Below are 25508 nucleotides of genomic sequence, written 5' to 3'. Positions count from 1 at the left end.
AGAAGTGCTGGAACAATCTCATGGACATCAAAGGAGCTTTGAAACAATTCCAAATTGTTATGCTTTCCGAAGTATAAAGTCTTAAAAAAAATAAAAAGTGCTAAGAGTGAAATAAAGCATGCAGTATGAAAAGGCACATTTTCTGCACTGCTGAATGTCACATTCCTGTGTAGATTTTATACGGGGTCTCTTGAACAATTGCCATAGAAGGTCAGAAGATGGAAATAGACTATCATCTTACCTGCACACAACACGGGGCAATATTCTCTTGACCACTAGGATGAAAGACAGCACCCTGAGATAGTTGGCTGTTTATTGGCTTATACAATTGGCTTACCAAGGAGTTGTCCTCACATATGGTAAATTTAAATTACCACTTAGCAAATGATAGTCTGCATCCTGCCAGGAAGTCAATAAAGGATGGCTTACTCCCAGTGATTCTTGATATAAATGAGGTATCTGATATTTGAACCTTTAAAATACTGCATTAAAAGAAATTTCCTGGTTTCTTGAGTTCTCTGGAGTAAAGTTTTTTTTTTTTAATGGCCTTGATAATATTTCCACACATCATTGTATCATAGTTATTTATTTGAACATGGCTTTCACTCACAAAGTATGATTTATGATGCAAAAAATGTTGTTTACAGTGGTTCTCCACTACATGGGTTTCAGTGGTTCTGCCATCGCCCCTGGCCATTGACTGATGAGAATTGGGGTCCAACATCTGCAAAACCTCGGGTTCCTCACCCTGCTTTGCAGACAGTGCACTCCATTGAAGTTAATGGGGTTACACAGTGTATAGAATTGTGTTGTTAATTCGCTGAATACTCAGTCCAGTGCCTCAGGCAAAATTCAACTGTTACTTTAATTCATTTTTTATCATTTAAAATAATATTAATTCTTGAAACTAGATGTGGTATAGTTTTACAGTTTAATCATTTTATTACTTACAAAAGGGATTTTAAAAGCAATCCAATCCAAAATGGAATACATTTGACTGGAAAGAAAAACAGAGCCAGATGAATAACTGAAACCCTCTATAAAGGAAATTAGGGGCTGTTACTGATAACTGGATGAGATTTATAAGCTGGGAGGAAACTATCAGGAGGGGGAGAAAGATAAATAATCCTCAGGTGGAACCATTAAGTAAAGATCAATTGTGACAATTGCAGAACAGCTTCCCAAAGTCTTGGCGCTATATTGCCTTTCTCCATATTAATTAAAGATAGTCAACAATTACAGCATTCAGTTGTTTGAAAAGAATCTTTATACTTCCATTTCTGCAAATACGGCTGCTCTGAATTATATTACATTTGGGGTTTTCTTTCTTTCTTGTCCCCCCCCTTAAACATCAGTTACATTGGGAACTTTCTTTGCACAAAATCAGGTGGCTCCCTCTGATTCTGAATTATCTTCATCTCCCCAGGGATACCTGCCATGAACATTGTTCACAAGGGGCTATCTCCAGAGATGCTTTTTTGGTTCAGGCAGCGGCAGAGATGAGAAAGGGATGGGAAACTTTCCACCCCTGAACTTCCATCCGCTCATTTAAGGTAAGACCCAAACCAATGTGATTTGCCTCCTATATTCCCAACCTGTCCTCTTCTCTCTGAAACTGAGAGCCATTCACTTATCTTCAGATCTAAAGCAAAGTTCTTAGATTAGAGCACTCGCATGTAAAACAGATTTCATCTCTTTGGTATCAGTGGGAATAAGCCATTTAAAATGCCTTCCCACACGCTGACTCTCAGGAACTCATCTATTGCCGCTGTAAGTTGCATTGCCACAGAAGAGCATTGACATTAGATGCTGAGGGGGTTCTGTTTGCAGCAATTAATCTGTTGCTTCATTTACATCTTGGAAGTCATTCAACAAGCAATGAGCATGCATGTGAAAACTGGCTCTGAGGGGTCACTGGTTTCAAAGCCTTCAGCAGTTTCTGAACATACCATGCCTGCATAGAGAAAGGCTGGCCTGATCTTCATATGCCAAACTCAGTGGCGTAGCGTGGGTTGTCAGCACCCGGGGCAAGGCAAGTAATTTGTGCCCCCTAACCCGTGGATTTGCGCCCCCTAACCCTAACCCACAGATGTTGCGCCTGGTGCGGCCGGCCCCCCTGCACCCCCCACACTACGCCACTGGCCAAACTAAAAGTCTAGAAATGGGTGCCTATGACTTGCAGTTTTACTACACATGTATGCGACCCTTTTCATACCTTTGGGCTTATGCCAAAAGGTCAAAAGATAGAGCTAGCAGGGCATGCTATGTTGGAGAGGATGTCAGCAGTACATCCCCTCCACAAGAGGGTTCAATTGCCTGCAGGATCAAAGGGGAGAGGTGGTCATTGAGATGATGTCTGGCTCCATTTCCCAGCAGCCCTAGCTAGCATTGCCAATGGTCAAGGATGATGGGAGTTACAGTCCAACAGCTTCTGGAGGGGAACAGATTCCCCACCCATGGTGCATAGAGTTGCTATAATATTCTAATTAAGTGGAAATTTTGCATTTTGTGGTATTGACACAGCAACCAATAGACCCTACCATTTGCTAACAGATCAAGTCTTAGGTTCAAGGTAGAAGAAATTCAGTCTTAGACTATTGTTGCTGCTAATATTATAGCTAGAGAAGCCAGAGTGTACATCTTTAAAAGCCTCAATAACAGATTTCCAAGTCTTGAAATGCAACCCTTTTCCTTTCCTGCCTGCCTGTCGTTTTTTGCTTTTTTTGAACAATCAAGTTAAACCTCTTATGAGCTGAAATCCCTTTCATAAAGCATTAGATGTTTGCTCTGAAGTTTGGATTAATGTGATTGTTACCATATTGTGTGTTTTTTTAAATCATTTGCATTCTTATTTTTATCCCCAAATGCTTCCTTGCACATTTCAGCTTCTCACATGGACAATATATTTACTATGTTTGGCAGATGTTAAAATGTTTGTTATGGTCCGATGCAGATTAGCAGGTTTCATTTTACTGTCATGTTCCTTTTCTACGTTGGAATACAACAGTTTTTATTTTCCATTACAAGAAAAAGTCAATCATACCAGGAAGAAGTTTCCCCACATCATGCATAAATTTCCATATAGCACTTAGAAATGAAGTTTAATGCATATGTTATTTCCATTTCATGTTCCATTTAAGAGCATGGAAACTATAATCACAGAGTTGTCTTGATTAATTTTTACTGAAATACGTATAAATTGTCATAAATACCAATTTGTACTTTGTTGTGCATTCTAATGCATTCCCCCCAGCTCCATTTGCATCAGTAAATATTTCCTGCCTTTAAAAGCCTGTCTTCTGTATAAGTGAAAAAAAGAAATTTCACTCACCCAAGTGCTTTCATGTATTGCCTTCTGCTCTGCTCATGGAAGAAAACAACGGGAGACACTTGCATTCATTATAACAGAGGGCAGTGACTAAACAGCACTGGCTAATAGTTGGATGTTACAGCCTTTCTATGTCCTGCATGTATCCCTCTTAAAATCAAACTTTCTGAAGGCTGAATAAGTGCTAACCAGGGATGACTAGGGCTCACTGTGGCTGGTGGGGTGGAACCCTGGGAGACCAGCCTAGCCTACCTCACATGGTTGTTGTGAGGACTAAACGAGGAGGGCAAGAACCATGTATGCCAGCTTGACCTCCTTGGAGGAAAAAGGGGAGATCTAAAGGCAGTAAATAAATCAAACAATGGGGAAATAGTACCTGCCATAGAACATAGTCAGGCACCTGTTCACCTGAATGTTGGCTCTCTGTATGATCACCTTGGCTCAAAAGTCTCCATTTTGCCCAGAAAGAATCTAGAATAGGGGATGCAGAGGTGGTGCCTCTTAGATGTTGTGTGCTACAACTCCCATCATCCCTGACCATTGGTCATGCTGTCAGGGCTGATGGGAGTTCTAACAATTAAGAACAGGATGCTTTTGCAGTTCCTATGGACACCTGCAGTTTGAAATAGAAAATGGATCCCTCCATGCTTGTGTGGGAAGCCTTGAATTCACAAATGCATCTCCCAAGTCAATATATAGGAGTTGGGTTGAACGTATGTGCTGGAAGCAAGTTTGTGCATGTGCTTACAACTGGGGAGCAACCACAGAAGGGATTCTGTTCACGTTGTAGCAGAATATAGTAGGAATTTCACTTCAGACCTTTGCGCTCCACACACAAGTGTCGTAAGAGGAGCTGGACATGGGGAGCAGGGCTGGTGTACATGCCCAACCCACCTCCCCACTTTAAGTCAAAATGTGTTCATTCAGATGCCTGCCTAGGGCTCAAAATGATGCTGTTAATTGGCTATTCAGACCCCTGAGGTCCTGAGTGCCCTCTTGAATACTGCAATATACACAATTAGAATCAAACACATGCCTCCACCTTGGTCAATAAGGACAATCACCTTTCTTTTGTTCATCTTTAAAGCATCCTTCCCCAAACCACTCTCCGTGGATGGTGCATGGTTTCGATGCCCATTTAGCGCACGTGATTTAGCTCAGTTGTATACGATGACACGTTTGAATGCTAAGATCTGATCACAATAATGCTCTCTCTCTCTCTCTCTCTCTCTCTCTCTCTCTCTTACACACACACACACACACACAATTCATTGAAGGACATACCTTTTTCCTGGCACATAATCTTAAAAATGCTCATTACTAAAATGCTGGCCACTCATGCCAGTGTAGCCAGGTTTGCAAGTAAAGATGAACTGTTTGCACTATGTTTGTTGGTTGAGTAGACAGCCCACGAGAAGTGCACCAGGAGCCTAATGACCACCCACCCTGGCCACCGCCACCAAATCCTCATGCCCCAGGGTATCCTGACCTGAAATCTCGGATACATATCTGTTTCATTGCAGTTTAAGACTAGTTCAGAATCATTCACAGCTGTAGTTACTGTTAAGCATAATTGGTTAATTTGACCCTGGGAATGTCTGTGCATTGATGAAAAGGGTTAATGATTCCATTGAAGACAAAGCGCAGCAAGAAGAGCTCTCTCTGAGCTCTTGCTGAGTCGATAACTAATTGTTGTTTTCTGCTAGCTAACATGTGGGTGTTGTAACTTTAGATCAGGTGACAAAGGTATTGAAATGCAAAGTTGTCATCTTGAAAGGGTGGTGGCTTTAGTCTTTCTCTGAACGCCACAGAGAACAAAAGGATGTAAATGGCTCTCCAAGAGAGACTGGGATGGTGGAAAGACATAGTCTAGATTTTTTGAATTATCATTTATTTCTGAGAAGATCCTGACCCTGTGTTGGACAGCACAAGACATTGTAGAGATGTTTTAGATGCATTGTTTGATGCTTTTGTTATGTTTTCAAGAGTCCTGCAAGTAAAGTTTGAATAATATTTTAATGTGTCTGGACAATGTTTTATTTCCAAAAGGAGGTAGTTCTTCTGTATCCAGTTGCTTCAAACTGCAGGATATTAATATCTGCAATAGATACTGTGTGATGAACTTCTGCAGCTGTATTGTGATAGTTCACAGGTGGCTCTTGCAGTGTATGGTCTTGCCTTAAATGGAAGGGTGAACAGGATAGCCATTTTGTGCGTTCCAGTGCGATAATTCTCTGACTGAATAGTTCCAAGTTGCATTTCACAAATTAGCAGCAATTCCAGATTATTCTTATTTTTTACTAAGGCTGAAAAAAGGAAATGGAAGCCAATTATACCTCATTGGCGGGTGTTCCTGTATGAAAAGCTATGGTTGTTGTGCTTACACTAAATGTTTAAATGTACATCTGAAAATGTATCCTACAATGTGGAGCAAAATCCACATCGAGTCTAAGGAGATATTCTAATTCCAAGGGGTGAAGGGGAGAAACACATTACCAATTTAGTTGCTACTATTCTGAGCCCTGGAGGCTTAATGTATTCCACCGTAATGGTGCATTTTCACTATATTAGTTAAGAGTGGCAGCACTTTCATCATGTTCTCCTTATTTTCCGAAGGTGGCAGATTTTGTGTATCATAACATTGCCATAAAAATATGCTTTTGGCTCCAATCTGAATAAGGATTGCCCTTAGAGCATAATAATGTTATAAAATTACAGGTGAAAGGTAGTCCACTGGTTTCAAGTAATTTCCATGCAAAAATATGAATGGCTTTGGTGCATTTGGGGATCATTTCCCCCAAATATATGTGGGAACATAGGCGACAGACAAAGAAGGAGTAGCTTATGTCTAAGTTTATACATAGCAAAGGAAAGGGGTTGTAAGTAGGGTGCCAGTGATGATGAGCTTGAAATTAACAAAAAATAAAAAATAAAAACCCAGCAGAGCTGAGATGTTCAGTATGAAAGTGACTTAATGACATTCTTCAATCAGATTTGTTTGCATGGATCCCTGTGGCTGATAGATTTTAAAGTATGTCATGGGTTTGCATTTCCCCTGTTTTCACAGCTTGGGCCACAAATGTCATGCTGCTTTAACCCGAGGGGAAAACAAGACCCTTCTGATTAGATTAACGGTGTCCAGCATTAACTGGAGATATGTCAGCATTTGGAAAAGATACAGAAAACTCTGAGGGTATGCAGAGGTTAGGAAATAAGCCCTGGATAGGTCCATGAAAACTCTGCACTCGACATACTGAAAGGAAGTATAGCCTTATTTAGGCATCCTAATTCTTCTCGTGATGAAAGGGCACTATTGAGATAGCTTTCTTTCTTTTCCTAAGAAACATTTTGGCAATCTGTATCCTGCTTAATTGCAGTAGTCTCTAATCAGTTGCTAGTCAAAGCAATGAAGATAAAAATCAGTTAAAACTGTGAAATCAGTTAAAATGCCTACTGATATAAAAGAGTCTTCAGCAGGTGATGAAAATTCAACAGGGAAAAGGTCTGTCTGACCTCAACTGGATCGGAATTCCATAAAATAGGGCCCATGCGACTGAATATGCAGCTGCTGGTGTCTACGAACCATGCATTTGAGCCGCAGGATACTATTAGCAATGTCTTCTCTGAGTATCTCACTGATCAGACAGGAATACAATGAGTCAGACAGTCCTTAAGGTATCCTGGACCCAAGTTGTTTAGGGCCTTCTAAACTACTACAAGAAACCTGACATAGTCACATATGAGCAGCCAGTGCAAGCTTTTTAGCACTGGAGTTATGTGCTGGCAAGAGCCCACCCCCCTAAACCATCTGTTCTGTTGCTGGCATCCGTTTGTATCAACAGAGAATGGAGGAGTGCGCCTTCGGGGGTCAAGTCAAACCACTGGGAGGTTACAGTGCCTGCTGAGTCTGATACAGGAGAGACATGTTTTATGGCAGGTAGGGCAGATGAAGGTGTCCAGCTTTGCTCCTGCAGGTGCACCATGACATTTCTTCTGTCTGCGTTCTTCCCAGCAGTCATTCCTCCTTTGGTCACTGCTGTGGATGCACAACCTGACTGCCTCCAGGCACTGTGATTGTCTGCAAGGGATTTCCATACGGTGGGGTTAACGTTGGCAGCCTTCTTGTCACGTTTGCAGACATCTTTGTAACACAGAATTTGCCAACAGCAGGGGGTGGATTTTGGTAATCTTTCATACTATGCAGCCCTGTGTGAGTACAAAATTTGGCACCCCCTAATTGATCTTCTCGGGACGTGGGTGGCGCTGTGGGTTAAACCACAGAGCCTAGGACTTGCTGATCAGAAGGTTGGTGGTTTGAATCCCCGCAATGGGGTGAGCTCCCGTTACTTGGTCCCTGCTCCTGCCAACCTAGCAGTTCAAAAGCACATCAAAGTGCAAGTAGATAAATAGGTACCACTCCAGTGGGAAGGTAAACGGTGTTTCCCTGTGCTGCTCTGGTTCGCCAGAAGCGGCTTAGTCATGCTGGCCACATGACCCAGAAGCTGTACACCGGCTCCCTCGGCCAATAAAGCGAGATGAGCGCCGCAACCCCAGAGTCGGCCACGACTGGACCTAATGGTCAGGGGTCCCTTTACCTTTTTAATTGATCTTCTCAATTATGGATCTTCTTAATTTTCACCCCCTGTGCAGGAAAACTGCCCACACCATCCTAAATCCATGCTGGTTTGGGGAAGAACGCAATAATGCAGAATACAAAGCTGAAATGCATCTAAGATACAAAACAAAATCTCTGCTGGATGAGACTAATGGTCCATCGGTCCAGCATTCTGTGTCCCACTGTGGTCAACCAGAAGGTCCTCTGGGAACCAATAGTTCTCTCTTGTAGTCGCTTCCCAGCCTCTGTTATTCATTTCCGTAGTGCCTCTGAACTGGGAAGTTGCATATAGCTAATGTGATTGGCAGCCATTGATTGTCTCATTCTCTATTAATTTGTCTAACCTCCAAAATAAGTATCAACTGATGGCCATCTTGTAGTAGTGAGTTCCATAAATTAATAGCATGGTGAGTGAAGATGCACATCTTTTTGACTGCTTTGAAACCCTTGCAATCAAAGACATGGCCTAACAAGAGAAAGAGATGTCAGTTTAGAATAATTCCCTTCAAAGTGGAGCTTATTGCCTAACCCCAACCATGGGTCTTCCTTGATTCTCTGTGTTTAGTGCAATGTTGCTTTATTCCCATGAAAACCCTACTGAGTTTTGCAGCGTTTACCTCCCCATAAGCATGCTTTGGATTACAGACTTATTCAATATGCCTATGATTCTCCCTACAGTGGGACTAATAGAGTCTATTAAAAGACTGTTGAAAAGGAAGTTAGCACACAATCCATTGGGTATTTTACTAATGTTCCACTGAAATTAATGATGATATTAGTGGGGATATTGTAAAAGTATATTAAAATTAGGATGGATATGAAGCAAGAGAGAGATTTGTTCAGTATTTGTGTTTCCGTTTTACCCCTTTGCAATATGGTCTGTAAACTTGATTGTATGTACCAGGCCCTATGACAAACCTTGTACCTTTTTATCAGAAATGGATACAGTTGAACAGTTCTAAACACAGGCATAGAGAGTTTCCCAGGTTCTGCTTTCTAAACTTTCTTTCTTTCATGACTCACTTGTACCTCAAAGATTTGTCTGTTTCTCAAGAACAAAACATTATTATTTGAAGGCTGCAAGCCTGACAGGGTTCGAACTGCAGCTTCTTGAACTGGATACCAACACAGTGCCTGTCTCCTGGTGGGCTTAAGTTTTTATTTTGAGTTGTGCCTCTCGAGCATTTCAATTACAGCCCACAGCACCATGACTATGTGAATTCTTGTGCTAAATTTAATCAAGTGCTCCTCCAAGGTGGAAAAGAACATATCTTTGGAATTAATGGAAGGAGACAAATGAAATCAGTCCCTAGGATCTTAGTTCTGTCCATTCACAGCCAAAGGATGTCCCAGAGCAAAGACCTTCAGCAGCAAGTGAAGCCTGAAGCCTGATAATGTAAAAACTTAAAATCGCGAGGTATGAAATCTATGAAAAATGGTACACTTCATCTGGGCTGTAGAATCAACAAGAATCTAATAAAGTTAATCAGATCATCACCATTCAAGTGCACATCAATTTGAATTGTTTCTCCATTATGAAGTGCTTGTCTGTAAATTATTGCAGAGAAAGCCATTTTCAAATTAATGTTGGAGCCATTAGAAAATACAAAGGGCATTTTCATTAATTAGAGACAGCTTTCTCTCCTCTCTTTTCATCATTACCTTTGCTACCCAGAATCAGTTTAGTGCTCAGATTTATTGACATATGTGATTCAGTGGCAGTATTTGTTTAGAGTTCATCCTATACCTGGTGGGATAAACTCATTAAGTGTAAATGAATAGTTATGTAGTCATCATCTGAAATGAGTCGGCACAGTCTTCTGAAGTCATTATGAAGCACCTGAACACAGCTGGAGCAAAAGTCCCTGTGAAGGTTATAGCTTCACTCCAAGTTTAACCAACATTTATGCCCATTATTGTCACAGAATATAATCTTGGTGAAAGAAAATAGAATCTTCATTTTATTAGAGGTTGGAGTTCTTCCATTCTGTGGACATGAAGCTTCCGAGTAGTAAGGAATTAGTGGGTGTGGACAGTGCTAGAGACTCAGATATATAAGCTAGACGTCAAATGGCTCCTTAAACCAAAGTTACAGTTGCCAAAACGGAATGCATAGGTTTGGGGCCAGATGGCCCTAAAGTCACATTTTTGAATACAACTTTCTGGTTCCTGAAATTCATTCTGATTGTGCAGAGAAAATATCATGGATAGAATTCTACGGGATGTGCTGTTAGTGTGTGAAAACAGTCAATATCCAAGGATCCCTAGGCACGCAACTCCAGATGGTGGAGACATGCCATCCTGGTGTCTGGGCATCTTCAGTTGGTCGCAAGTGGCCAACAGTGGCAAATTTTGAATGGGTGTGGATGCTTCTCAACAGACCGCACATTATCAAACAGGACCGGCATTGTCAAAGAGGGCAGAAAAAATTGTTTAGTCCGGAAAGTTAAGAACAGGAGATGCATATATAGCTTCCCTTTCTAGATAGGTATGGGGAAGCTGAGGCTCTCCATTTGTTTTTGAAGTCTCATCGTCCTTGGCCCTTGGACATTCTGGTTTGGGCTGATGGACATCCAACAGCATCTTGAGGGCCACAAGTTCCATCATTGTTGCAGATATATGGTGGATGGAACCATGTGTGACCAATCTTGCCCTATTCAAGCAGAGAACATGTGGGGGAAATTGAGGGGGGCGGTCTAAGTGTTGTTGGTGCCAGCTCCACCACCAATAGCCCTTCCTGACTGACTGCACCACAACTTCCTGTGTTGAGTGGGTATGTCTGAAGGAGGACTTTTCATGCATTCAGCTGAAGCACTTAGACTCATTCCAATCAGTGGTGCCCTGTGTGACGGCCAAATTCAGTGCTCTTCTGCCTCTCATGCTTCAGTCGCACTGCTGGAAGCCAGGCACTGAACATTTGTGGTAGATTACTGGCACCTCTCAAAGAAGCTCAACAACTTGAGCTCAAATATGTAAACAAACAAACAAACAAAGACAGAGAACATTTTGTTCTCCATCCTGTTTGAAGTGAAACAATTTGCTACGAACAGCTGATAATGGCTACAAGTTTCACACTTCGTACCACCATCACAGATTGGAAATTGATGCTATGGTAGCCGAGGTCATATTCTTTTGCCACATTTGTAAGTTGCATTAAACATCTCTGTGCCATAATCTTTCATATATATATATAGAGAGAGAGGGGGGGGGGCGGACTGGTACATCAGTGTAATGGGTGGGGAACAGAAGAGAAGGCCTTCTTGACTACCACAAGACTGTGTGTCATTAACAAGAGAGTAATGATGATGACATTTGTTTCTGAAACAACAGATGGTGACATCATCTATGACCTGATCCAAGGCTTCATTGCTTATAATAGTCTGTGGAAAACTGAATTATGTGGAACAGGTTATGAGAACACTGATAAAAACTGTTGATTCTATTAGAGTCAGGGGCCTTTTGGCATAATAATAATATAATTATAATAATTTATTATTTATACCCCGCCCATCTGGCTGGGCTTCCCCAGCCGCTCTGGGCGGCTTCCAAAAAAATATTAAAATACTGTGATACATCAAACATTAAAAGCTTCCCTAAACAGGGCTGCCTTCAGATGTCTTCTAAAAGTCTGGTAGTTGTTGTTCTCTTTGACATCTGGTGGGAGGGTGTTCCACAGGGAGGGTGCCACTACCGAGAAGGCCCTCTGCCTGGTTCCCTGTAACTTGGCTTCTCGCAGTGAGGGAACTGCCAGAAGGCCCTCGGAGCTGGACCTCAGTGTCCGGGCAGAACGATGGCGATGGAGATGCTCCTTCAGGTATACTGGGCTGGGGCCGTTTAGGGCTTTAAAGGTCAGCACCAATACTTTGAATTGTGCTCGGAAACGTACTGGGAGCCAATGTAGGTCTTTCAAGACCGGTGTTATATGGTCTCGTTCATCTGTTCCAAAGCTTGCTTGAGTAGCCTGACACTAGATTATCCTGCTCCTGTCTCTGTTGTGCAGCATTCCCCTCCCCCCATATTTTATTTAGGATCATAGCATAAAACTCTCAAATGCAAATATGGAATTTGATGTCATTCCTCTTAAAGTTTGCCATGACATCTCACATATGAAGCATGATTTATTTATTTATTTATTTGTGAGAAAAAAACAGAGAGTATGTCTTTTTCATTGTGCTTACAGCAGGGATGGCCAACTCTCAAGAGACTGTGATCTACTCACAGAGTTAAAAACTGGCAGTGATCTACCCCCTCAGGAAATTAATGGGCATGGCTAAGTTAGGACCATTTATTTCAGTGGAGTAAAAGTTAATACCACACACAAGTTCAATCTCAAACCCGCAATAGTCATTTTGTCCTATACCAGTGGCTAACAAATTCAGATTTATTTATTTTTTTAAAAAAACCCCATAATATTAAAAATGTTACTTTTTTAAATGTTTGCTCTGGTGCGGAAGCAATGGTGGTATGGGTCAGGGCAGGCCCCTGCAGAAGTAGGGGGCTGCTGGCTACATGGACTTAGGCTGCCATGCCAAGAACGAGAGTCCCACCCCAGACCTCAGACAAGGTCTGCCCAGGCCTGGTTCAGAGAGCAAAATTCGGAGCCACCTTAGGATAAGTACTGCAACAAAGCCACAACTATATGTATGATTGTGGAAGTTCCAATTTCATTCTTTATGTTTCTGGAAACATGATATACAGTATACCATCATGTGTTCAAAACTGCCACCTCTTGATTGAATAATCTTGTCATTTTGCACAGCCTTAATAATAATCACAATATCCTTTAGCACTGAAAAACCACAGAGGTTAAAAGTCTTCCAGAATCTCTATTAAAGGTGACATAGTGAGCAGTGCAAATGCCTGTCTTTGCATTTATTTGCAAATATGTACAGATATGCTCCATGCAAATTAATCCTCCGCTGCATTATAGGGAAGGAATCATGTTGTGTGGTCAAAAGGGTGGGGTAGAGGTAATCTGATTTAAGCACAGCATGTAAAAATTAATTGAAAGTCAGAACTCCATAGTGTTTATTATAAAGTAATTTCACACCAGCTCAGGATTAATAGGTGATTACTATGTTAATTGAACGGCAGCATGCTTTAGTAAAATACAATGAATTGTTTTTTTTTAAGCCCTCTATTTTATCTGGGGGATTTGGTTTGTGGTTCTGTAAAAATAATAATTATTTTCTTCTTTTCCTTGAAGAAAACTGTTTGAAATTATTTTGGTGATAACCAGGTATTCTGCAAAGCTATGTAACATGGCTCACGTGCAAGCCTGCCTGCCAATTTCCTCTTCAGGGGACTATGCTTTGAACATGGCCTTGTCCCTGAAAGGAAAAACCCTTCCATAAACCTCCGGTTGGTTTATTTGGGCATGCTGACTGCTGTGGAGATGAAAATGGAGGTCATCCAAGAAAAAAAATGTTAGTTTTCCTCACCTTGTTGCTCTCCTTGACGGTATGATGTTGATGATGATGGTGGTGATGTTGTTGATGATGATTAAATTATACCCCACCCATCTGGCTGGGTTTCCCCAGCCACTCTGGGCGGCTTCCAATAGAGTATTAAAAACACAATAAAACACCAAACATTAAAAACTTCCCTTAACAGGGCTGCCTTCAGATGTCTTCTAAAAGCCAGATAGTTGTTTATTTCCTTGACATCTGATGGGAGGGCGTTCCACAGGGCGGACGCCACTACCAAGAAGGCCGTCTGCCTGGTTCCTTGTAATCCCACTTCTCACAGGGAGGGAACTGCCAGAAGGCCCTCAAAGCTGGACCTCAGTGTCTGGGCAGAATGTTGGGGGTGGAGATGCTCCTTCAGGTTTACTGGTCTAAGACTGTTTAGGGCTTTAAAGGTCAGCACCAACACTTTGAATTGTGTTTGGAAACATACTGAGAGCCAATGTAGGTTTTTCAGGACCGGTGTTATATGGTCTCGGCGGCCGCTCCCAGTCACCAGTCTAGCTGCTGCATTCTGGATTAATTGTAGTTTCTGGGTCACCTTCAAAGGTAGCCCCACGTAGAGTGCATTGCAGTAGTGCTGTGATGCCAAATGGTTCAAACACATCGGCCCTTGCTGAAGCTCAGAGAGTTGGAGCTGGACGACCTTGGGGAGCTCTAGTAGATGGGGAGCCAAAAAGGGGACCCCAAGAATTGTCTGAACTGGTGAGCTAGGAGTAAGGAGTTGGATCGAGAAGAGGGCTCCAGTCAGGTGACAGAAGTGTTCTGCTCTTGTGATATAGGATGCCTCTAGCCAAACACCTCCTAGAGTCGAACTGCTACTGCAACTCCTTCTGTCAGTGAGGAGCCCTCCCCTTCTGGAGAGGTGACTGGGAGTCAGTGCTGATTCCACCTCTGTCACCTGGGAAATGGAGATGCCAATGCAATGAAATACCATTGGCTCAACTCACTTGAAGGCAGGGCTTTTTTCGGCTGGAGTTCACTGGAGCTCAGCTCTGGCACCTCTTTCTCTGGAAAAATAGCACTGCTTGAAGGAGTGCCCATTTGCTTGCCCACTTCCGAGTCTCTAGCCATTGCTGTGTTAAGAGCTGTGTTCCAATGTCTTAGCTTGCACTTAGCCATGCATTTCACTTGCTGTGCCTTGTAACCCTCACCTTGCTTATGTAGCCATTCACACGTTTGTGTGTGTGGGGGTTTTTTTTGGAAGAAATAGGGCTGCAAGTTTGAGTTCTATGTCCGGCGGTGAGGGCCAAGACAGCAGCATCCTTCCACGTTGGTTGTAACTTTGTTACACTGACTACAGTGGTACCTCGGGTTACATACGCTTCAGGTTACATATGCTTCATGTAACAGACTCCGCTAACCCAAAAAGATTACCTCAGGTTAAGAACTTTGCTTCAGGATGAGAACAGAAATCACGCAGCAGCGGCACAGCGGCAGCAGGAGGCCCCATTAGCTAAAGTGGTGCTTCAGGTTAAGAACAGTTTCAGGTTAAGAACAGACCTCCAGAATGTATTAAGTACTTAACCTGAGGTACCACTGTATAGGGAATGTGTCATAAGCAGCTGAGGTTTCCACTTGAAAAGGATTAGCAAGAGTTCCCACAGATCTAAACATGCAAATCGAAACTGTATGTTTGATGCCACATGGAGTGAAATAGGATAGTTGCTGCCTCATTTCTGATTTTGCCTAATGTTGAGAAGTGTTACGTAGGGAGCAGTTCGCTCCACAAGTTTTCCCCAGCTGACAGAAAAGTGCAGCTGACAAAAGTGTAGAATGAGGACATGCGTATGATCTTTTTTATTAGCTAAATAAAAATGGCCTCCGCTAATGGCCCGTTATAATATAAACCAAGTATGTATGTTAAAAACAAAGTAATGCAACTACAACCTAATGAAGCAGACTGCCTTACTGGAGGGAAACAGAATAGTGAGGCACAGCTGGGATCTGAAAATGAGAAACTGCAAAGTTATTTGTGGAAAGAAAAAATGGAATCTCTTCTGCAGCCTGATGGAAGAGTTGATAGGGAGTGTGACCTTTTGGCTCACCTTTCCTCTGGAAAATGTTGCAGCCCAGACTGGGCTATTTGAAATACCACTATTGAAATATGTTAATTCCATCACTGCACTGCCACAAATGCTGAGCACGATCCCGCCAACTTTTTCTCTGAGAGACACAGTACTTTCAGACATACAGACTTCTTTCTAAGTATTTTAGAGGGCAACAAGGAAAGAAAATAAGAGACAAGGGAAGTAAAGAAAGCAAACCTTGATTTTATAATTGTGTGTAATTACAGGATGGAATGGAATCACATAAGAATGAAGTATTTATTTTTGAAATATTCCAGTTACAAAGTAAAGGGCTAGGACGGATCAAAACGTTGTATAAAACCCCCCTGGTGCTGATGTGCCATTTTACACGGGCAAGTTCCTTATCAGAGTGAAAGATCAATGTAACAATTTGAATGTGTAGCAGTGGAGTGGAGGCAAATGACCAGCTCTGTTTTGAGCTACATGCTACAGGCTGGCTTTCCATGTGAATGAGAGGCCACTGTGGACAGCTATTTGCATCACCCTTTATGCCACTGTTTGCTCATGTGCATTGGGCCTAAACACAGTTGGATTAAGAGAGGGCAAATGCTGAATTATTCACATAGAGACGATGAGGTGTGAGCTGATGCCATCATGAAGAGTGCATCATTCATTGCTTGACTTGCCCTTGGTATTCTTAAGTTATATAAGTTGTGGTTGAAGTAACTTCATGGTATGGGGTAGGAACTCAAGTGAGAGTGCAAGGAAAGAGTTTACCTATATCACATTTCAGTTAGGAGTTGTAGTTATTTATTTTGTTCAAAAACATTCCTAGACAATGGGACACCGGTGGTGCAGTGGTCTAAACCACTGAGCCTCTTGGGCTTGCTAACCAGCAGTTTGAATCCGTGTGATGGGGTGAGCTCCTGTTTTTTGTCGAAGCTTCTGCTAACCTAGCAGCTCGAAAGCACACCAGTGCAAGTAGATAAACAGGTTCCATTGCGGTGGGAAGGCAAACGGTGTTTCCATGAGCTCTGGTTTCTGTCATGGGGTTCTGTTGCACCAGAAGCTGTTTAGTCATGCTGGCCACATGACCTGGAAAGCTTGACCTGAAAGCACCCCATAGTCTATTTCGACTGGACTTAAACATCCAGGGGTCCCTTAGCTTTTACCTAGACAATATCCTAAAGTGGCTTAAAACAGTATGTTAATACAATCACAATAAAACATATTGTTATAATAGAAAATAACCTGAAGTATTTTTAAAAACTGGCATCAGTGGTTGGAGTTCACGGTACTTACTCAGGTTGCTAATCTGACATCACTGGCATTGATTTCATTGAATTCACTGAGGACATACGTCATCAGCAAGAGAATGGGAGAAGATAAATATAGCACAATTGACCCTTGGCTTGCTAAACCACCCTGGGAACTTGCTGAGAAGCTGGGCATAATGCAAATAAATAAACAAACCCCACTTAGTGGTATTCATTGTGCTTTTAAACACAACACCATATAATCTTATATAAAAGTCTCCTTTTCAAGATATTAACTTGAAGAGGAGATCCCTTCAGGCAGGAGATCCCATGGAAACATGCAGTATGTCTGTATAATAGAAATCTGGTTGAATGAAGGGGAAGGTATAAATGTCCTCAGGGTTTTCAGTGCAGTACCAGGCATAACTTGAAGGGTAAGAGGGAGAAACAGCTGTGGTTTTTTAGGATAGCATCCCCGTAATTAAGTGTCCTGTCCAAGAGTACTGTTGAGTGGGAATTTGAGACAGAATTAGGGTTCTGTAACATACCACCCACTGCCTGTCTCCTGGTCCGAGATGGCAGAGCTGGGTTTGGAGGTGATGTTGAGGAAACCGGAGGTTTAGGATTTGGGGATGCCTCGTTTGGAGTGACTTGGTATTTCATGGCCACCAGGACACCCATGGGATTTTCTCAAATTATATTGGGCCCAACGCATGTGGCAGAACTGGTCTTCTGTACAGTATGCCTGCATCTTACGCTGGAGTTCAGTTCCAACGGCAGTGTGTCTACATCAAAGTCATGTATGGTCAAAAGTTGTGTTACCCACCGCTATCCAGCCTGCCTTCCACGAAGCAGTGAGAAAGGGCATCCATACCAGTCCCAGAGCTGGTGTGCCAAGGATGCCCTGCCCAGGAAGCAAAGCTGAGGGAGCATAAAAGCTCTTTTTTGTGCCTGGCGCTGCATGGTGTCCTTTAACATAGCAGAAGCATGTGCTCTCAAGCATCAGGGGTGTGGAACCTCAAGCCTTCCAGACCTCTCTGCCTGACCTTCAGAACACTCACCAGGCCACACACCTTTCCCCCAAGTGTTTCCCAAATGTTGTCACCTGGTGGGAAGGTGTCCTTTAACTCTGATAATGCCTCTTGCTTGTCTGGATAAAGTATACAGAGGGTGTGTGTGTGTGTGTGTGTGTGTGTGTGTGTACACAAGCTAGGTTACTGTACAAAGGTAAAATTTGCCTTCATTGCTTCTCCCTCTTGCCCCCAACACACCACTGATATGTGGATTTCGGAAGGTTATGCAAAAAAGGAAAGCAACCCTCAGGTTGGATATCTTTCCCCACTCACGCAACTTCCTTGGATGTTTTTGAAGAAAATGTTAAAATGAAGATTGAACAGGCAGAGCTCAAGAGAGTGGGCTTGAAAACCTTTGATTCTGTTTGCTCAAACACAGAAGTGTGCATATCTTTTGATGTCGTCATCAGGTGACGAACACACATCGGTGAATGGGAACCTAGGAATCCCAGAGAAATGAGCAACATTTTCTTAGCTTCAAGACACTCTGATAGGAGGAAACGAAACAAAAAGCAGCCCACGGAGAGGAGAGGTTTGGTATGCAAGGGAATTTCACGTATAGGATGTGGTGCCTTGGTGTTCACCAAAGGCTATCAGCCAGGCATTTATTAGAGATGTTTCCCCAGCTCTTTTCGTCTAGCACTGAGAAGATAGGAATGCTATCAGTTTGACATTTCTGTCAGAACTGGTATTTGAACCACTGGATGATTCTGACAAATGCCATTGCTGTCATCTGCTATTCAGTTTTAATTATGTCTGACTGACGCTTTCAATGGTAGCGGGAAGAAAACTTAATTAGCTGCTGTGAAGGCTGATCTACAGGGCTGGAGGACTTCAAGCAGCTTTGGAGGAGACACCTTAGAGTATCACCATTTCACAATCTGATTAGACGTAGAAGAAGGATTAATTGTCCTACGTGTGGAGGTTTCTTTTTATATTATTCTCTGGAAAGACTTTAATAGGAATATACGTCAACAGGAAACACAGATTCTGCAGCTTAACGTGTCAGAGCAGCTGCAAATTTGAGTTGCAAAGTACCTTAGTTCACAAGGAACTGCTGCGCTAGCATGTTAGACGAGTCCAAAACTAATGTTAAGGGTGCAAAGGAAAAATATTATATGCTCAAGGGAACATCCGGCAAATGAACATCTGTTACCTTAAAGAGAAACATGCACACCTTCAGCAGCAAATCTGCAAGCACCACACAATTCGAAACCTCTGAAAAGCAGGTATTTTCCTAACCTGTCACACGCTGTATGAATAACCAGTTTGAAAAGGCTGTACTAAGGATTTATACCACCTATCAGTGTCTGCCATCAAGTTGTTAATATGCCTACAGATCCGTATTAGTAAGGGGCAGTGAAAATATGCTTATAGGATGCAATTGAAAATTAATTGTGTTTCTACTGCTGGCTGCAGATTCCCTGTGACCATGGCCTAGGAGTCACACACAGCAGACAGGCTGGTAAACCTGAATGCTAATGTGAATTCATACTGCTTTATATATATATTTAATGGAGTCACTATAGGAAATAGATGTCAGGAAGGGTTCCAGGCAAGACTTCTCTCTAGAGCTGGCCCAAGACACGTTGTCCCAGTCCCCCTACATACCATTCAATGCATGGAAACTACATTGGAACTTACTTGAACGCTGGGAACAGAGCAACCATGTACCATTGCTCTTGAGGTTGGCAGTGCAGAGTAGGGTTCACTGGGAAGCCCATGTCCTCTCTGCCTGCACAAATGCTGCAGTGCAGCAGAGGTGGTGCTAGCATGCATTATGAGAGCCAAGCAATGCACGGGCATGTGTGATGCTTTCTGGACTGTGTGGCCTGGGCTGGCTGTTGCTCTGCTTCCCCCAACAGGAAAGAGAGGTTAGAGGCAAGAAAACCAACTAGCCGAGCTGGGACAGTAATGCAGACTGTCTCAGGAACTCACACACGACACTATCAAACCTATAGTTACGTAAATCCAACTAGTAATAACACCCACAACATAACTGGCTGTGTTTAACTATATGACGTCTTTATACATCATATAAACATACCTCTTTTCACACTATCAAATTAAGTAGAAGCAATTAAAGACCAACATTTTGAACAGGAAATACAAATTGATCAGTTCTTATATACGTAATGTCCAAATAGAAGCTTTTTTGTGTTCCCCGTATGTCTTTATGAATACGCATGTCAGATGCGATAACTTTAAGAAGCAGTACTTGCAGAAAATGAACTTTTTTCTTTGTAATGTTCCACATATGCATTTGCAAAGTACAGTTGTTGTATGCAGTTGCTGTATGCAGGTATCAGACGAAAGATACAAAAGAGCTTAACATATCAGAGACATGGAACACGTGACACAAAATATGAGTATGCAAGGCTGACAAAGCCAAGCAGGGCGAAACAAGGTATTATTCCGGGAATCCTTGCCTTAAGTTCTTTCATCTGATACCAGCACACAGCAACTTCATACAACAACTATACTTTGCAAAGGCATACGTGGAACATTACAAAGAAAAAGTTCATTTTCTGCAAGTACAGCTTCTTAAAGTTGTCGAGTCTGACGTGTATTCATAAAGACATACGGGGAACACAAAAAAGCTTCTATTTGGACATTACGTATATAATAACTGATCTATTTGTATTTCCTGTTCAAAATGTTGGTCTTTAATTGCTTCTACTTAATTTGATAATGTGAAATGAGGTATGTTTATATGATGTATAAAGAATTCATATAGTTAAACATAGCCAGTTATGTTGTGGGTGTTATTGTCACTTTCTCAGGAAGACAGAGACAGCCTTTGGAGGTAGACCAGGAGGAAAAGATTCAGGCACAGCCCTCTCTATCTCGTGCTTAAGGCAGCCACCTCATTTTGTTAGCTGGTAGGGCTGGCTCTGGGACGCGGGTGGCGCTGTGGGTTAACCCATGGAGCCTAGGACTTGCCGATCAGAAGGTCGGCGGTTTGAATCCCCGCGACGGGGTGAGCTCCCGTTCCTCGGTCCCTGCTCCTGCCAACCTAGCAGTTCGAAAGCACGTCAAAGTGCAAGTAGATAAATAGGTACCGCTCCGGCGGGAAGGTAAACGGCGTTTCGGTTCGGTGCTCTGGTTTGCCAGAAGCGGCTTAGTCATGCTGCCCACATGACCCGAAAGCTGTACGCTGGCTCCCTCGGCCAATAAAGCGAGATGAGTGCCGCAACCCCAGAGTCGGCCACGACTGGACCTAATGGTCAGGGGTCCCTCTACCTTTACCTTTAGGGCTGGTTCTGCAACACTCCATTAATAATAATAAAAAGAATATAGAGGGATTTGTTGATTTTGTAATGGGCAACAATCAGCTCTGTCCACAGGCTGGAATGAATTCCAAGAGATATAAATACTCCCCTGTCTCACACAGGGTTTCCCAATTGGATAAATGGGACTTTAGCATGAGTGTCCACTTGTCAGGGCTTTAGTTTTGCTTTCAATGTAGCTGTTGTTTTCAATAAATCAAAGGTAACAAGAACGATACCTTTCTGGGCAAAATATTTTTGTTAGGAAAGTGCACTGTAAGACTTTGCCGTGAGATTGCCGTGAGATTTTCCAAACGTTGCTTGGAAAAGTTTCCTTGCCCTCTTTCCCCCCTCCAAAAAAAGGGCCTCATTTCTGTTTCCTATCTGAGTAGTTGTAAATTACATACTGGAACAGGATTGCCATTCACCATTCCACCCAGCCCTAGCCTGGGTGGAATACCCTAGCCTGGGGCTGAATAGCTGAAGTTGACTAAATTGCTTGTTGTGGCTTTCTGACTTTACGCAAAGGCCCCTACACAGCTCCACTTCAACATTCAATAGCTACTGAGAAGAAGGAATTGTGAAACTTTGGTGAGATGAGCATTCATTCTTGTTGAACATATAAAAGTAAGCCAAAGCTGAACATCTTCCACATTCTCTAGTACTACCCTGTGAAATATGCTGGTTTATAATTTTTGGAGAACTATTTTAAGCAACATGTTTTGTATTTTTAAAAAAATATATGATCCCACCCTCCAGAAAAAGGTTAGTTCCAGCTTTTGAAAGCTCAACAGATAGGTCATTAAATAGCAACTTGCTTTTCACCATTCACTGTGATCATTTTAGGACTATCTCCAATCAACATATGCTTGTCTATTATCAAGGTGCAACAGTGTAAAAGAAGACCCTTTGTCTTATCAGTGAGGAAATGGTGTTTCTTTAGAAACCACACTTGAAATTAAATGGTGCAACATGTAAATATGAAACCTTTATAATAAAATGATACAGATGACATAGAAGTATATAAAAAATAGTTAGCAGGATGAATAATTCACTAACTATTGCATGGTATAAGTCGCTAACTAATGTGCGTTGCCTGCCATTTAATAGTGGATATATCTGAAGAAATATGGAAATTGGAATAGTTTAATAACTTTCTATATGAAAGATGATGAGACTGCCTAAATGATTAAAAGGGAGATATGTTATAATGAACTAAAGCCACTCGAGTGTAAGGTAATTTTAATTCAAACCTCCATCTGCTTATGTATAATTAAGAGTCATTTAACAAGTTAATGCCTAACAGAGAGAACTGATAAGTTTGGTATTAAAGAGCTTAAGAGAAGTAAATTAAACTGTCGAGTTGGAGGAGCTCTCATTTTAATTTCCTACACCTGAACCTCAACCAAATCTTCTAAGGGGGCATTTCTTGACTCTGCCTAGGCAGCCAAGTAGTAAACCTGAAAAGAACGTACGGGAACTAAAGCCAACTCTCTTTTTTGAATTCTTGATACCAGGGTCTTGTTCGGGAGGCTGAGGGAATTTTTGCCAACATGAATATTTATTTAGCCCAAACTGCTCACTGCCATAGCATCTATATGACATTAAGAAGATACTTTGCATGCTGTCAAAATATTTATGCATTGCATATCTTGCCAGAGGGGTTAAATAAGCTAAAAAATATGGATTTCTTTGAAGTGCAAAAAAAGGAAAAAAGAAGCAGGAGATTTTGAATTCTATGATATTCCCACTGCCTAAGTTTATTTTGTTCTTTCCACATACATCAAGGAAGTCCAGCAGTTAAATCCATGGCTCTTTTTCCATTTCTATTATACAATTTTAATTATCCCATTTTGTTTAAATTATATTTTCTTTTGAATCTACTGTAGGGATGGGCATTTCTTAAAAATCACCCTACTGCTTAAAGTTCTCCCCACCTTTTAAAGTTGTCAGCACAGCCAGCCTTGCTGCTAGCACTGAACGTGTCTTTTGAAAAGTATTTGCAAAGCAGGTCTGAGCCTTCACTGCTGGTTTGTTATCTCTGCCTGAATTAAGACAAAAGATCCAGTTGCTGACAAGCGGAGGCAGCAAAATGAAAGGACTGCAAAGTCTGCATGGTTAAATAATACTTGCAGGTTCTTAAGTGTTGGCTCTGCCTAGGGCTGATAAAGATTCATAGGGATGAGTAGAGTTTGCCCCTGGAATAAAGCCACAAGAAACATGTTGGGGGGGGGGTTAAACAAGCAACAGCTTTATTTAACTACTAGGCGCTGCTGCCTCTGCTCATGTTGCTCACCAACCCCATCCTGCTTTGCACTTTCTTACTCAGCAGCCTGCAATGCTGCTGAGATGAAAATGGCAGCCCTGATAACACAGCAGCAACTGAGCAGTATGGTTTCTGGGGGGCTGTTGTGGCCTGCCCTGGCTATTCCTCTGCTGCATGTCTGGTCTGGCCACCTGTGCCACTTGCTCGCTCGTCCGCCTGCCTGCCTGCTGTTCTGTCATCAGGCTGCAGTTGGTGTGGCGACCTATCACAGACCCTCCAAGTGCCCCTATTTTCCAGGGACAGTCCTGGATGTACAGAAGCTGTCCTGGTTTCTTGATTTGATTCCACAGTGTCTGAGTTTTCCTTAAAGGTAAAGGTAAAGGGACCCCTGACCATTAGGTCCAGTTGTGGCTGACTCTGGGGTTGCGGCACGCATCTCGCTTTATTGGCAGAGGGAGCCGGTGTACAGCTTCCGGGTCATGTGGTCAGCAGGACTTAAGCCGCTTCTGGCGAACGAGAGCAGCGCACGGAAACGCCGTTTACCTTCCCGCCAGAGCGGTACCTATTTATCTACTTGCACTTTGACGTGCTTTCAAACTGCTAGGTTGGCAGGAGCTGGGACAGAGTAACGGGAGCTCACCCCGTCGCAGGGATTCGAACCGCCAACCTTCTGATCAACAAGTCCTAGGCTCCCTATTTTCACTGGAAAAATGTTGGAGGGTATGGAGTTAGGCTACCCCTGAGCCAAGGAGATAAGTAACCATACAACCTTTAGAAGACATATGAAGGGAGCCCTGTATAGGGAAGTTTTTTTAAAAAAATGTTTAATGTTTTATTATGTTTTTATGTATGTTGATGGTTGGTGGTTTCACACAGAATCCCCAAATATAAGTGTCTATAGCACCCTGTGTTAACATGCCTTAGGCAGCAAAATGTGGCTTTGCAGGCAGTGGCATAGCGTGGGGGGTGCAGGGGGCCCCGGCCGCACCGGGCGCAACATCTGGGGGTTAGGGTTAGGGGGCGCAAATCCACGGGTTAGGGGGCGCAAATCCACGGGTTAGGGGGCGCAAATTACTTGCCTTGCCCCGGGTGCTGACAACCCACGCTACGCCACTGTTTGCAGGTATTAATGGAGTTAGTGCCTCCTATTCTCAGCTGTTGCCCAAGTGAGACTGGCATTGAATATCGCTGATGAGAGCACCAGAAGATCCATAAGAGACGTGCTCTCCCTTGTCTGTCTTCCATGGCAGGTCGTACACCACAAAAGCAATGCAGTTTCTGAAAGCCAAGCTAGACTGCATCCAGATAATTTATCACATACATGCTAAGTGATGCTTATAGGAAGCCATTTGCAATCTCATGGGCCTATTCTACTAGTCTTCTTTGACTATAAGTTGTTAGATATGATGGGCAGGGTCTGAACATGTAGATGGCAATTTGCGCTGCTCCAGCCACCCTAGTCATATCCATGGGATGCATAAACGGCTTTAAAACATGTAGTTTAGCTTTAAAATATGGAGATCTAATCCTCATAATACTTTTTTCTCTTCAGCATAAATTTTAGGCTTCAGTCTGAAGTATGGCAAATTTTAAAATTCTGGGCCCAATTATTTTAGCTTTACTGTTAGCAAAGGTTATTAAACGTGCTATTAATAATAAGAATAGTAAGTAGATACACTTCTTTACCATGCTCTGCAGTCCCAAAAGCTCCCAGAACAGCTTTCAGATCAATTAAAAAAAGTCAGGTTTACAATCTAAAAGACATGACGAAAAGCAAACAAAGTAGGAAAAAGGGCTGTGTACCCGCTGGGATGCGGGTGGCGCTGTGGGTTAAACCACAGGGCCTAGGACTTGCCGATCGGAAGGTCGGTGGTTTGAATCCCTGCAATGGGGTGAGCCCCCGTTCCTCGGTCCCTGCTCCTGCCAACCTAGCAGTTTGAAAGCACGTCAAAGTGCAAGTAGATAAATAGGTACCACTCCAGCGGGAAAGTAATTGGCGTTTCCGTGCGCTGCTCTGGTTTGCCAGTAGCAGCTTAGTCATGCTGGCCACATGACCCGGAAGCTGTACGCCGGCTCCTTCAGCCAATAAAGCGAGATGAGCACCACAACCCCAGAGTCGGCCACAACTGGACCTAATGGTCAGGGGTCCCTTTACCTTTACACACCATACATTTAATGCACATGAATCCCTTCAAAGAATCCTGGG

At 42.7% G+C, this 25508-nt stretch overlaps 2 protein-coding genes across 4 annotated transcripts in view; both read left to right on the top strand.

Moving 5' to 3' along the window:
• LOC310743925 (uncharacterized protein) overlaps window positions 1–25508 on the top strand; it is a 797205-nt gene that overhangs the window by 121667 nt on the left and 650030 nt on the right. The window lies entirely within an intron of this gene.
• Window positions 1–25508, top strand: part of LOC310743980 (uncharacterized protein) — a 107156-nt gene that overhangs the window by 70731 nt on the left and 10917 nt on the right. Inside the window, exon 4 of one of the 2 annotated variants that reach the window (XR_014539294.1) lies at window positions 1427–1553. The exons of the other annotated variant lie outside the window; for it this stretch is intronic. The gene's annotated coding sequence lies outside the window, so the exon portion shown is untranslated. The remainder of the gene's footprint in view (window positions 1–1426; window positions 1554–25508) is intronic. 2 annotated transcript variants of the gene reach the window in all.

Source organism: Podarcis filfolensis (assembly GCF_964270895.1).
Source record: "Podarcis filfolensis genome assembly, chromosome: 10".
Lineage (NCBI taxonomy): Eukaryota > Metazoa > Chordata > Lepidosauria > Squamata > Lacertidae > Podarcis > Podarcis filfolensis.
The sequence above is the reverse complement of the archived record's forward strand: the minus strand, read 5'-3'. Positions and strand labels throughout refer to the sequence as shown.